At 30.7% G+C, this 15,970-nt stretch overlaps 1 protein-coding gene across 1 annotated transcript in view; it reads left to right on the forward strand.

Annotated features, from left to right (window-relative positions):
- Positions 1-15,970, forward strand: part of LOC142323822 (apolipoprotein D-like) — a 45,761-nt gene continuing 29,791 nt past the window's right edge. The window contains exon 1 of the mRNA XM_075364075.1: positions 1-158. The gene's annotated coding sequence lies outside the window, so the exon portion shown is untranslated. The remainder of the gene's footprint in view (positions 159-15,970) is intronic.

The raw sequence follows: 15,970 nt of genomic DNA on the forward strand, positions 1-15,970 counted from the left end.
TAAAAGGGGGGGGGGAGAGCCTGGTAGCCAGTGTGTGTATTAAAAACAGCTGTGCGGTCCGTTGCTATTTAAGACTACTGGTTGAGTCACAGGGAAGTGGTCACTTAGTTAAGTTGTATATCTCCATTCTCGAGTTGTGATCACTCATAGTTCTTGTTGTAAGTATTTTTCTTTTATGTAAATGTACTATACATGTATTAAGAAATTTATTTCATATTCTCATTGTTATATTTTCTTAAGAAAAAATAAAAATTAGCTTGTTAGCATGTTCATTAATTGTGTCTTTTTCGGATTTAGTAAGTAGAGAAAATTCTTGCCATTATGTTGTATTCGTTGATTTAGTGTGTTCAGGTTTGTAAATCCATTTTAGCAGTTACCACTCATCTTATAATTTAAAGATCATCGATAACGTTCGTGTGTTTTTTACATTTAATTTTTTTTGTTTCCTTAATTGTGTGTAATTTAACATTATTTATAAATCATCAATTATTATTAACAATTAACTTTTAAAAGAAACTGTAACATTTATTATTTGGTATGGTTTCGATGTTTAATGTAATGTTTCTTATAAATAAGTTTACTTTAGTGTACTTCCGTTTATAAATTAGTTTATAAACTATTCAAGATTCAGCCTTCATCATCATTCCCGAATAACAAAACCATCGTTTTTATTTTAGACTTTAGTTTCCCGCTTTACATTATATTTCCGATGTTGTTTTTATAGTGGTAGTGGATATATATTTTATTGTAATTTAATTTAAAATAATTTTGTGATTGGCCATCTCATTACGATAAGTATACTAGTATTAGCGTTAAAAACATTTGTTCGTGTCGAATTCAATTCCCAGTACGTTTAGGGCATATTATTTTTTAATTCAACAAACGCATTCCATCATCAATGTGAAATGTTTTTATTTAATTCATCTGGGGTTGTATAGTAAAGCAGACAAGTTTGGAAAAAAGACTATCCTGAAAAATTCAAAATTGAGAAAGAATAGCAAATTGTCACATGTTACGTATTGATGGACTCTTATGTTAAAAGATAGGAAGAATATTTTAATTTTAAAGAAATGCACATTTTTTTTTACTCGAAAAAAGGTTATTTGATTCGATTCATCAGTGATCCAAGTAAACTACTTTCCAAGAACACAATTTTACGAGCTGCTGCCACGAAGAGATAAATTTAATATTTTAGCCTAATCTAAAATAAAGGTCGGTTCCCGGAATCAACTTTTTGGAAACTATTCTTCACTGTTCTTTCTTTTTTATGCAATTTAATATTAACTATCAAAATATACTTCTTGTTGCAGTTTCTAAGGCCATTAAGTTTAATTTTCCCTGGACCGTTTTTGGTCAAACATCTTTACTTTAAAATAGTAAAGTTAATATAATTAACTTTAAAAACTTATCGCAGTAAGTGCTTCAGGTCAGATTTCCGGTTTTAGTTAACCTTGAAATCGTATCTAAAACCCAGTTTTTTGCTTCCAATTCCGATTTTTGTGAACGATTTGCTTGAAAATCAATAGTTCTATTTCTACTAGGTTTACGCTATCCTACCAAGTTTCATAAAAATCGGTTAAAAATTGCACCCAGTGGAATGAAACGAAGCTGAAAATGTACCCAAAAACCCCCGTTTTTTGGCCCTGGAACTCCGGTTCCTGCGAACCGGTTTGCTTGAAAAAAAAATAGGGCTCAATTCCTAATAGGGTTACATCACCTCACCAAGTTTGTACCCAAAACGTCCCGCCAATTTCATTAAAATCGGTTGTAGTTTTGCGTTCGGTAGAGCGGTTGAAATAATCTTGTACATACATATGTATATAATCATAACCGGGCGCAGTAGCGATTTTCAAGTTCTTTGGAAATCTGCGAAAAAATGATAACGGCGGAATAGACTTCAAAAGGCACACTAAAATGAAAAAAATTATACTTTTTAGTTTCCAAAATCAGCGCCAAATTGAAAACTATTAACTCTTAATTTGGCGACGAAAAAATTCGAAATTTAAAATACTGTAGTTTTCTTTTTTAATCGGCTATATTATTTTATAATTAATAATTTTAAAAAAACCCACGTACCAACAGTTTTTTTATATATACGTTCAAGCGCTTTAAAAATAAAATTCCATCATCAGGAAGTTAAAAAATGTTATAATCTTAATAAAACTAAAACTTCATCATGTAAATTTCTTTATGTAACGTAATATAATATAGCAGTGGTCGTCAAATGTTTAAAATTATGTAGACTTAAGACTTGTCATTATGAATGTCTCCACCGTTATGTACCTGATGATGGGATTTTATTTTGAAAGCGCTTGAACATATATATATGTGTGTGTGTATATATATATAAATAAAAGAATTGTTGATAAGGGGGTTTTTAATTACTAATTATATAATCATATCAACGGGCCAAGTTTGATAAAATTATTATATTATTTTAAACATATTTCATTTTTATGTTACTGAATATATTATTTTATATTACCCTCTCTTAATGAATGCACATAGCTATGATTTAAATTGTTTTACGAACCTTATTGAATACATTTTGCTGAAGAAATTTAAAAACTTACAATATTTTTAAATTTTTTCACTACAGAAGTTATAAAAATGCTTGTACGTAGGAATATGGAAATTAAATTTTGTAACGTGTGAAAAATAATGCCTTGCCTGACCGGAATTTGAACCCGGGATTCCCGGATTAAAAGCAGAGACGCTACTACACACGCCACGGAAATCGGCTTTGTAAATGAGTAATTTAAAAAAAAAATACTTGTTAGGAATTCCAGGATAAAGTAGGATAGATCTTGCCGCTGATAAGACGACCCTCCATTTATTTGCTCTGGGTCTTCACCTGTTTCCCATAAGTCTGGCTAGAACACCAATAACTCTTTCCGTCTTCTTTGTGGCTTTCTTTATGTGATTGCTAAATAATCCTGACTTGTCAATCCATACACAAAGATATTTTATACTTCTTGTTGTGTTCATTGCAATCATGCAAGCACCTTCTTGCTCCTATCGCATCCACTCTTAAGGTGTCTACGGCAGCCGACCACCAATAGACCTTTATTTTAACCATTCCGTTTTTTGGCATCAATTTGCTGCACTCATCCTTTAATGCTGCCTGGAAGTCATCAGCATCACACTGATGCATACTCCTTAATTTTGCAGCTATCGAGTCAACGAATCTCCTAACCTGTCTCCGTAGGTTTACAACTGAGCCTTTGGTTTCTACTTGCTTGTCTATCGTAATTTAATAAACACAATCGCCCTGTGGTCAGTAGAAAGCTCCTCCTCGATCATATTCCAGCCTGTTATCTGTGAGGTGATTCTTTGGGACAAGGCAGTGATATCTATCACTGAGCCCCGTCCCCTTCCAACGTAAGTCGGGACAGCTGGAATATTTAATTCTTCTAATCCCGTTACCCCGAGCATTGTTGCCAGTGCACAGACTCTAGTTGTAGATTTTAGCCCACTAAGTTCGATGCAGTCTGCGTTTAAATTCCCTGTAAGTATTACAGGTCTCGTCGAATTCCGTATGAATCTCTCCAGATCCGTCAGAAACTTAATGAATCTTTCCATGTCACAGTTGGAACAACGACCCCAACAAGACATATGATATGATATGACTTAACAAGATATTAACGTGCAATCCGTTAAACCCGCCGCCATAAAGCCATCTCCTCTTGTGATACCACTCTTATTAAGTCATGGGCAGCCACACTTCTGATTGCGTTAACTTGTAAACACTTCATTCTCTGGTTTCGCAATCTCAGCTCCCCATCCAATGGCTGCTTTTCCCACGTGAGGCACATCTAGGCCCCTCCATACACTCAGCCTTTTTGTGCCCCAAACCTGCACAGTTAAAGCAGTTTTTACCTTCTATTAAGTGGCCGCCACATGACCACTCTCCCAGCACCTGAAAAAAGTTGTATCTGGTTTTCTCAATCCCACAAGGCATGAATGCCGGCCCACAACGATCCGTCTAGATGCCAAGAGCAACCCGACCTCCCTGCTCGGCAATATAGCCGTTGCATTCTGGAAATCGCCATATGCTGGTCGTAATGATGTCACTTTAACTTCTGTATCTTTATTCAAGGCTTTCCTAATAGCAGCGATAACTTCCGCTCCAGTTGTGTCTAAGTCTAGATCGTTTATATGGATTGATGCCATCTTGACATTTTCTGACACAGTCACACCAGGTGACGTGGCATTTATTTTCTTCAATTTCCCGGGTGCAGAGTTTTCACTTTTGATACGAACTTCTATGTCTTCTTTCTTTCCCTTTTGAACGGAAAGAATCTCTTTGTCATTTCATCTCCAACTGAGGCTTTCACTTGTTTTAAAACGTCTGCGTATGAGGCGTCCTCTCTTTTCAAGACTAATCTTCTAGTCTTTGGTTGCTCCTAGTGAGTCGGTCTTTTATTTTCCTGGGATAAGTATAAGGTAACATCCACCCCTTGTTGCCGTGCCCAGTACTCGACCGCTCTCTTAGTAATAGTCCCCAGTTTCCCTTTAGTTGTTGCCACAACCAGCGGGGAATCTTCGACCTCCTCTATCTTCCTAAAGCCGTCTAGGATCTGGTCAACAGTCTAACATCCTTCCCCTTCCACTATAAGAGCATAATTGTCGCCCGAGCTATTTATTTCATCCTCCAGGCCAAGAACCGTCACTCTCGACGTTTTCCTTATGACCGATTTTGGTAGAAGCCTACCCCCATTAAGTTTCTCATTGCTCCTGAGGTTACCTGATATACGTGCCTCGCAAAGGAACTCCTCTTACCATACTAATAGTAACTTATACTATTTAACATTTTTGAGTTGCACCCATCTGCGTTTGGAGTGTATAGAAGTTTCATATCGAAAAATAGATCATTTTGAAGTAGGAGCATTTGCTAATTAGTGTGTGTTGTGCGTATGCGCGCGCGCGTACTTGGCGCATTATATTTTTGCTTATGAGTTTGAAGCTTTATGACTAGCTTCATAATTATAAAAAAATTTAGGGAGTCTTTATTTTACTTCTCAATCACTTTTATGATAACCTATGCGGTTCCATTTTATGCTGAAATCTTCATTTTTTAAACTAAAGAAAATGTCGTTTTTGTAATTGCTTTTCTTACTCCTGTTGAAACGCGTAAAAATTACAAATACATCCGTCATTTTGTGCGTAGTAATTGATCATTCCTCATTGTCATTTCCAAATTTCTGTACTTTTGGAACAATAGTTTTCCAGTTACGTCATTTTTAAAAAAATATATTTTTCACTCGTTTTAAGTATTTCATGTTAGAAGGGTTTATCTAGAATAACCCACGCAATAAAATGATTAGGCGGGCCCTTGTCGTACGAGCAGTAGTGGACACTAGTTCTAAGTAAAAATTTTAAGTTATAAAAACAGTTTTTTCAGATAAAATTTCTACCCATCGCATTAACAGTTAATTTTAATTAACTGTTAATGCGATGGGTTAATGACTGAAGTCTCCACACTTTCTTATTCAGCTTATCAAAATCTCCCCAACTAATTATAACCAATCTTTCCAAGATTATTTATTACGCAGTTAACGGAGAGTAAACATTGCTACTACGGAGAGTAAACATCAGCAGTTAACGGGTTGGTTGGTTGGTTCTCGACATTGGTGTCGAGATGAAGGGATTGAAGTCGAGGTGGTAAACAATGTATTTCTCTTTAGTTTTCAAATTTTTTAACGAAAGATTTGACTAATGAATTGCGTAGGTTAACAGAAAAGTGATTGGGATGTAAAATAACATTAATCCCAAGCTTTTCTTCGTTTATCAAGCATATTATTGAGCCTTAAACTCATTGGTAAAGTATATTGTGTCTAGGTAAAGTTGAATCTACACTTGTTAAAGTATTTGTATAAACATACTCTCTCACACGCACGCACAGATATGTATAGTTTCCATATTTAGATTTAAATTGCCTTATTAAAAATTAACAAAATTGAGTTTTTGGTAATTTCTTATTAATTTAGAATCCGGTAATCTCAAAATGACCTTGTTTTCTTTCAAAACTGTCTAATTCCCACTAGCAGACCCAGCAATGCTTCGCTATGCTAGATTTGAGTATATATATATAGATTAAATGGAACAAAATTGAAAGTTTGATAAAATATTAGCAAAATGAACATTACGGAACTTCACAAAATTTAACCTTTACCTTTTCCCCTTTCCTTTTCCCATACTTTTCCAATTTTCATTTCACCACGCTCTCATTTCCCCATTTCTCACTCTTTTCATTTACTTCCCCCATTTTCCGTTATCCAGTCATTTCCCCCCTTCCATTGCCTTTCCCCCGTTTACCTTTTCGATTTTTCCTTTTTCCCCCGCGCGTAAATCGGCCCAGTAGTTTTTTAGTCTATAGCGGACACACATATCGGAAACATTGAAATGGAATCGTAAAATATTTAGTATAGCGTGTGTTGCTTTTACGTCCAACAAATAGCGCTGTTTTTTAAAAAAAAAACATGTTTTTCTTGTCACAGGTGTAACATCTTAGGTATATAAAAACGCTCGCGTATTCCAATGCAACGTTGTTTCAAAATTTTAAAGCAATCTGTGAAGAACTTTTGGAGATTTAAGATTTTTAACAAACGAACATTTACATTTTTATTTATGTGGATTTAAAGAACAATCGGTTTGAAATACACGTTGGTTTCAAAAGATTCCATATCCATGGACTGTTCGGTTTCAAAACTTTACTTATCTGTATGAATATTGAAACAAAAAGGAACTTATTCTTGTGTTTCCCCGTATTGAATTCAGTTTAATATGTTTCAAAACTTTATTCACTTAATTCCTGCAATTGTCACATTACTATAATAAAAAACTATTATACTTTTGTCTGAATTAGTTTAATATAAACTAAAGTATATTATATTTTTTCTTTTATTAATTTCTCATAAGGTTGGAAAACCCGTTGCTTTATTTACCTGTTGATTTTTAAATGTAATTTTGTTTAGGCCCCATCACTCCTGTGATGTGCATTTAATTGAACCCCAATCACCAAAATACACCGGTATATTCACTGACAAGTAATGCAATCCGTATAAAAGCAACCAGCGTTTTCTAGGATTCGAATCTGAAAAACTTCGACTTCAAAAATCAGCTCTTAAACAAGTGATTTGCGACGAGTTTACCACTAGACCAGCCCGCTGGGCTAAATGTAATATTTGTGTGATTTTTTTTTTTACCAGCAAGTTAGTGAATGTATGTACGAAATTAAATTCAGTAATGTTTTCCTTAGTCGTGAATCTCTCCTTCTACTGGTAGGTTGTAATATTATCTCTGAATGAAGTTTAGTTGCAAAACTTTTCTTATCCAACACATTTTATCAAATATTTTATTTGTTTGTTTGTAAAGTACAATGTTATTTGTAGAAGTTATATATTTCAGGACCCTAAACTTATCAAAAATGATTTCTGGGTAATTTTTCGACAATAAAAATATTATTCACTTTTTTAAATCATTAAATATTGTGCTTATTGAATAAGGATAATTTTGCAGATCAGCTCTACATGTAACAAATTATAATGCAGAAAATTCATTAATATTACATTTTTAACTTTACGTAATCTGCAGTTAGTTTTTTCAAAAAGATTCTTAAACCGTTTTAAGAAATAAACCCGATTCAAAATTAGTAATGAAATCTCTTTTTTCCTGTTTAGCCTCCGGTAACTACCGTTTAGATAATTCTTCAGAGGATGAATGAGGATGGATATGTATGAGTGTAGTCTTGTATATTCTCAGTTCGACCATTCCTGAGATGTGTGGTTAATTGAAACCCAACCACCAAAGAACACCGGTATCCACGATCTAGTATTCAAATCCGTGTAAAAATGACTGGCTGTACTAGGACTTGATCGCTGTAACTCTCGACTTCCAAATCAGCTGATTTGGGAAGACGCGTTAACCACTAGACCAACCCGGTGGGTTTTAGTAATGAAATTAAATGAAATATAAAAACGTTTTGTGTTTTAATTAAAATTATTTTAAATTTAAATTTTGATGAACCTATTACTATTAGTAATACACTATTACTATTAGTGAGCCAATGCTCTCTAGAATGCAGGAATATGTTTTGGTTTTTCTTCTTTTTTTACTGGTTAATTGATTCACCACAGGAGCTTACAAAGAAGCTTGTACGTGGGAATATGAAAATGGACATTTGTAGCGTATGAAAAATGTCATACCTTACCGGGATTCGAACCCGAGACCTCCATATGAAAGCCCGAAACGCTACCACTCCTCCAGGGAGATTTACTTCCGACTAATTTTCTTGAATTTTTGCATCGATTAATTTTTTATAACAGAATGACATGAAACTGTATAACTACGCTGTAATAATTCTTGTATTAATATTCACAACAGAAATTATAAATACCTTCAAATCATCTATAAAGTTAATAATATTTTTCCTTTAAAAATCTTTCACTTAAACTTACAACGCGACCATATTCATAAAAAAACAAATAAAAAATGTGATTTGGACACCATATGACGACTTCCTTGTACGTCTATTAAATTGCTTATACACATTTTTGCTGCACTTCATTTGAAAGTGAGATACGATCCTCCAATTCTTTATTGAAGTGAACAGTTACACAGTTGATGAAAAGTTAGTTTTTATTAACATAAAATATTTATACAATTATTAATTCAACAATCTTAATGAAATATTAGGTTAGAGTAAAAGTCCCTTGATTACTCTTTAAATAAATTGTTAACAAATAATCCAATAATAAAAACTGATTAATCTACACCGTAAGGTCAAAATTAACATTTGTAACCGGTATACATGAGTTCACTAAACGGAATAATTTAATTATTATTAACTTTTATTTATACGACACACCAGAAATCTTGTGCATATTACGCACAAGTGAAAAAAATTTCAATAATCACTTTAAATTGAATACAATTCAAAAATGTATTTTATTTTTCTGTCAAATAATTAAATAAAATGATTTAAAAAAAAATAAATATACAATTTTTATAAGAATTTGCTAAGAAAATCCAAAAATAATACGATTCTAAATTATAATTTTCAATTAATATAAATAATCAGATGTTTCACCAAAACTAATATTTTTATTTTATTTTATTTCACTAATAATAATTTTTTCATTTTTTTTATTATCAATGAATTACTATTTATTGTAAATTGTTTTATTTATTGTACAATCACGGGTTAAATCAATACATTTCAATTAAAAAAAAAAGAAAGTTAAAAAAGTTAAAAACAAAACAAAATGAGATGAAGTCTGATTCGAACCGATGTGCCTTTCCTTTAAAATTCAAATATTTCATTAATTAAAATTTTAATTTTAATTTCGATTGCAGTCAAAAGGGGAGGTGCACAACTAGATGTTACAACAGTTCTAAATGTAAAAATTCATCCTACGGCTAATCGTTTTTGAGTTATGCGAGGTACATACGCACATACATACGTACGTGTACGTACAGACATCACGCCGAAACTAGTCAAAATGGATTCAGTGATGGTCAAAATGGATATTTCTGTTGAAATATGAAAATCGAAATTTTTCGCGATCACAATATTAGTTTTAAAAATTTTTTTATTATTAGTATTAGTCGTTTTTACTTACTTTATTTCGTACAAGGAAGTAAAAAAGAATCACCTGTACAACTGGTACTTGAACATAAACCTTCAAATAAATACGTACGGATGGAATTGATAACCTCCAATATTTTTTTTTGAAGTTGGAAAGTAATATACATTTTTTAATATGAATAAGAAGAGCTTTACTTATTACGTCAAATGTACTCAATAATTTATAATTCATAACATTAGGCTTAATTACATCATCTTTTTATCGATTCTTGCACCTTTTTCCCTTTTCGAAATCACTTTCGTATGATATTTAACTTAACTGCACTTCCCCCGTATTTGGTTTTAATTGTAATTTTATTGATTTATTTTTTGACTAAGAATTAGTTCACCACAGAAGTTTGTACAGATAGACGCTTGTACGTGGGAATATGAAAATGGAAATTTGTAACGTATGAAAAATGCCGTGACTAGCCGGGATTTGAACCGGGGACTTCCAAATGAAATGCCGAAACACTACAACTCCGCCACGGAGGTCGGCGTTTTATAATAATTTTGCTATAAATTGTGCGAAAATTCTGTAATTTTGACATCATCCATATCGTCAGTAATAATATAAATTTATCAGTGGCTGTTATTTTGTTTTTTAACTCGGCTTTTCTTTAAAACGAGTTGCAGTTGTTTCAGGGTTCTCAATCACTAGTTAAATGTATTTAAGGATCAAAGCCTTAATAAATTATTGGATTTTAAAATTGTTTTTTATTTCTTAATCATTTGGTTACTGTATGGAAATATAGTACTGTGTTAATGTTTTCACATTACATTCGTATTAATCAAAATACGCAGATAAAAACTTCCTGTTGATTCTAACTCGATAAAAATAGTAATAATAATAGTTATTTTTATATTTATTATTTTAATAAAAATTCATTATCAATTTAAATTATTTCATTATCAAATCAATTATCAATTTCATTATTATCAGTTTATATACAAATCTAAAGAACTATGCTAAACATATTAAAATGAATTGGAAGGCAAGGTTACAGTCAATAAAACATATTCACAAAAATGTTTTATTTAAAATTTAAACCTAGATAACTACTTCTATATTTTAACAATCATAATTATTAGACAATACGGAAAAAGTATTAATAAATAAAAGAAAAAAAATTAATTAACAAACAGTTTTAATAAAAGCAACTGTCGTCGCTTTAGGAAATCGTAATTAAAAGTGTAAATCTAGCTTAAAAACATTTAAACCATCCAACTTCCAATTAAAGACTACGTAATTTACACTTTTTATTGCTGTCGCCAGAAATGATTACAATTGTTCCGTAATACACAGTTTGTATATATTTATATATAATTTATTTATTTTTTATTTATATTATTGATCAGTATCTACTGATGATTGTTTAACAATCGAAATAGGCATTTAAGTTTAGATTTTACGTAAAAAAAAATCTTGTAAACTTTTTAGCGTGATTTAAAAAAAAAATAATTTATATATTTTCGAATAAGCGGGATACAATTTTTGTATAAATTCTGTATTCGTTAAGTAGAAACAATTAGTAATGCAACTAATTATCCAACGTAATTATGAAATAATAATAATAATAATAATAAAGTTAAATTTCTCATATTGATTGAATATATAATTGAGCTTCAATTTCACAAATTTTTAGATTGTTGGTATTTCTATTAAACTGTATATCCAAATTTTATAATGAGGCTTTTTTTATATGTAACTGAGGTCGTTACGCTAGGCTACGTTTTAATTTATTGTGTGTGTGCGCCCATTTAAATACGAAATCCGCTATTTTATAGGATCATGTGTTTCTATATGGGAGGAGTAAATTGACTCAACTATGTCATTAACATTAAATGTGGAGGACATTTAATCTGAATGGAACGAAATTTTTATATTGACACAGATTTACTTAAGAAAAAAGTTTACTTATCCTGTAATCGTTTATGAAGGACTTTATACAAAACATCTTTGTTTAAAAAAATAATTTCTACTAATCAAAATTATTGATTTAAAAACAAGTAAACCTGTCATTTACAGAAAATTTACTTAATTGAGAAATACTTGTTTTCGATTTATGACGATTCAATAATCAAAATAGGCTTTACATTTGAAGTAAAATTTTTTACAAACTTTTTGTGAGTTTTCTTATTTTTCATTATATTTTGTCTTGCGATTTAGCAGGTCCTTACACAGTATTGGCTCTCCATTCTTTTTTATTTTCAGCTAACCGTTTTGTATGAACATAACTTCTTTCTACCATCAACCATGAACAAAACTTTGCTCATGGTTTCTATCTTCTTTCTATCATCGAGCAGTTTCCATCTTCATCTTTCTCTTACCATTCGCTGCACCCTCCAAAACATTTTTAACAAACAATTCTTCCATAACACATCCAATCCAGTTTTTTTTCTATCTTTCAAAGTCTCCAATAATGATCAACACTCTCCCACACTTTCTAACAGCTCATCATTACCAATTCTGTCAGTCCACTTTTCTTTTCCATCCTCCTCCAGACCCATATTTAGAAATCTTCTAATCTCATCTTATTTTCCTTGCATAAGTCCACATCTCCGCCCAATATAATGCTACACTCCATAAAAAACATTTTGAAAATCTTTTCCTTGGATGTTTATCAAGCTTACTACACAACAAGTTTATCTTTCTACTGAAAGATTCTTTTGCCATTGCGGTTCTAGTTATTTCCTTTATGCATATTGTACCATCACAAATAATGCTCCCAAATTGTTTAAAGGACTCCACCTCCCTTCAATCTCTTTTTTTTGTAGGTTAACTAACATTCCTTGCCAATCATCATACATTTAATTTTCTTTCCATTGATTTTGATACCAAAGTCCTTACACACTCTAAGTTCTCCAGCATTCCTGTAAGTATCTTTATATTTTCTGCTAGCAATACCATATCATCAGCAAGTTTGATGAATTCCACCGTCTTCCTTCCAAAATATACACCTCCATTTCCTTTCATTCACTTTCCTCTAGATAAATGTTAAACAGGTTATGTGAAAGAGCATCCCTGTCTAACACTTTTTCCGATTTTACCTTTCTCTGTGAAGTCATTTCCTACTGGAACTTTAACTTCTTATTCAAAGTACAAACTACTTATTAGTTTTCTTTCCTTTTGGTCAATATCTCTGTTTTTAGATTGGTTATTTAAGCAACGTTTTATTATAGCTCTTTTTATATTAAGAACGAAGTAATCTTATCTCTTTTTTTGTTATAGAAATATGAGATAAAATGTGATTAGTAAAACAAAATCAACCATTTTCTCACCAGCCCACTGGGCTTGTCAAGTGGTTAAATTTATCAAATCAGTTGTTTAATAACTGATTTTTGAAGTCAAAGGTTTTGAGTTCAAATCCCAGTAAAGCCTGTCACTTTTTTATAGATTTGAATTCTATACAGTAGATGCAGTTGCACATTGATGGTTGGGGTTCAATTAACCACACATGTCAGAAATGGTTGCCTTTGTCTGTACAAGACTAAACCTCATTTGTATATACTTTATATTTATAAACCTCATCCTTATCTCATTTGGCCATGGGGAAGGGTTGCTTATTGTTCACTAGTTGAACAGATTGGAGTGTACACATTAAAAAATAAAAAATAATTACTCACTATCTCTTGGGTTAATTTCGTAGCATAATATAATTAGTACATTATAGTTTATGGTTATTTTTATAAATAGTTTAATATATGCTATAGTTTAATATATTAAACTATTTATAAAAATAGTTATTGCATATTAAATTAATTTATTAAAATTATTTAAACATTTTTGCACTTAACTGTTTTTTCTTTTTGTTTCTGTTAAATAATCTCTCACAGATCTGTGCTTCTTCAGAGGTATTTTTTAGTATAATAAAATTAATTTTATTTCAATTATAGAAAGAGTAAATATCTATCTGTGCAATTTTTGAATTGAATTATCTTTTTATTTAATTTTTTACAATAAAAAGAATCTTCTGAAGAAGCAGAGATCACTGCAAAAGTACTCAATGTAGATATGGAAAAAAACAATATGTGCAAAAAAAATATTAATTAATTTTAATAAATTCAATTTTAAATAATATAATGATGTACTAAAAATTGTGTAAAAATATTTTTAATGGTTAAAGTGCTGTTAAGCAATAAAAATTTACCATAAATTTATTTATTTTTTAAAGAAAGTTTAATAAATGAATCCAACAGATCAAGTTTAAATTTATAGATTAGCTCGGAGTTTTCAATTTTGTTGAGTTGGCAGTCCTGAAAATGATGACTTCCCTTTACATAACGTGCAATTAAATAATAAAAAAACAACTCTTAAAATTAATTCCATGCTTATTTCAATTACTGGTTTGTTTCTTAAGAATATTAAATACAACTACTATGTTATTAATATTATGTTGTATGTTATATTTACATAAATGTGGAAAGAAAATATTTCATGACCCGATGATGTAGCTATAAAAATCTAATTTGTATTTAAGATACAATTTGATTTAAGATCTCTTGGTAGATAAATAACATTAATTAAATAAAAATAAAAGTTTTAATGGAAAGGGTTTTGTCATATTGTTTTAAAGGGTACTGGAAAATAAAATTTTGACAAAATAATTTATGCCTATTACAACCATAACCAAAATGGCGCCATTTAATGTTTTTTCACAACTAGTTTCAGAAGTGACGTACAGTACAGTACAAGTAGTGACCTCATACAAAAAAATAGATTAATCCAAGGTTGGAGGATTTGTTAAAATTAATTTTTCTGTATTAACCTGTTGAAACGTTAATTAAGAGTTGCCATACTTTGTTAATATCTTATTTTTTGTTTTAAATATTTATAACAAAGTTTGGTGCAGCAGTATAAATTTGATTGCAAGACAATAAAATAATATCAATATAAAAATAGTTGTGTAATTATCTGTATTTATTCTATTGCCTTCTTAAATAGCGGTTTTATTACCACAATCTGGAAGAGTATCCTTTGAAAAGGACTTACTACTGATAATATATGTTTGAAGGGGGGGTCAGCATATTTTAAAAGAAACTCAAATGAAATATTGTAGAATCTCATAGCACATTTATTTTTAATTGATTTTAATATAGAAGTAACTTTATTGTTATTAACACTTGTGAGATAAAAGGGGAGGTCACTCTCTGATACGTAGACTCCGAACTAAGTACGGTTTTCTGAGTCAATAAGAGCAAAATAATTGGCTAAAATGTCAGCTATTTTCAGTTAGTTAATCAGTAACAAGCCAACCATCATAAGTAAGATTTTTTCAAATTTTTCAACCTTTAGACTGCCTGTCAAACATTTAATTACATTCCAAATTTGTTATTTTTATTTAAAGAGAGGAGAAAATTTTATGTTTATAGCATTTCCTTTTGCCTTCTTTGCACAGTTATATTTTCTTATAGTTTTTAAAGTAAATTATAAATTCTGTTTCATGTCTGTTGTTCTTGGCATCTTAATTCATGGCTGTTAAGATATTAAAATACCATCCATCAGTAATCCAAGAATTCAGTAAGCTAGTGAGTATTTTTATTTTAACAAGAGGAAAAGCTAAACTGAAATAATAGAACAAAACATTATGAAAATTGTCAATTTTTATTTTTATTTAGATGTTACAGAAAATGGGAAAACCAGATTTTTTCTTTATAACCATCTAAAAGTGATGTAGTTAGTGTCAGAAAACGTTTTTGTATAAATAAATTTAAACTTCCCCTCTTGATTGTGCTTCTTCAAACTTATCTTGGAAAATATGAAATTACATATTGTGATAAAAAAAACAGACATTACTGAAAATACTGCACAATTATTAGGGAATATGTTGGTCACTATATTATCTACTATTGATTGAGAAGTGGAGATGTTATAAATTAGAAGATTGATGATTGGTTTATTATTAAAACAGCTAAATAAAAGAATTAACTATACAATTGGCCGTACAATTTACATTGAAGCTACCAGCAAGCATTAAAAAAAGAGTTAATGGAACTAAGGAGAACAAACAAGTTATTCAACAAGATATCGAAACTATCATTGGGAGGTGGTGAACGATAGGTAATTGTGATATTAGGTGGTTAACAAGATCAAACATTGCTAGTTTATAGTGAAATCTGATTAACTGTAAAATTAGTTTTTGATGGAATTTTATGAGTTAACAAAATAAAAACACCTCCACGGGAATTACAAGTTCGTCAAACCTAGCGCCATACTAATTGTAATTAATATGACTAATTGTAATTACTTACTTACTTGCTTATTAGTAATTACTAATTGTAATTAGTATGACGCTACATAATAATTATTAAAGCTGAATATCCAATCTGATATCCTTTTGG

This window comes from Lycorma delicatula, chromosome 4 (assembly GCF_047948215.1).
Source record: "Lycorma delicatula isolate Av1 chromosome 4, ASM4794821v1, whole genome shotgun sequence".
Taxonomy (NCBI): Eukaryota; Metazoa; Arthropoda; class Insecta; order Hemiptera; family Fulgoridae; genus Lycorma; species Lycorma delicatula.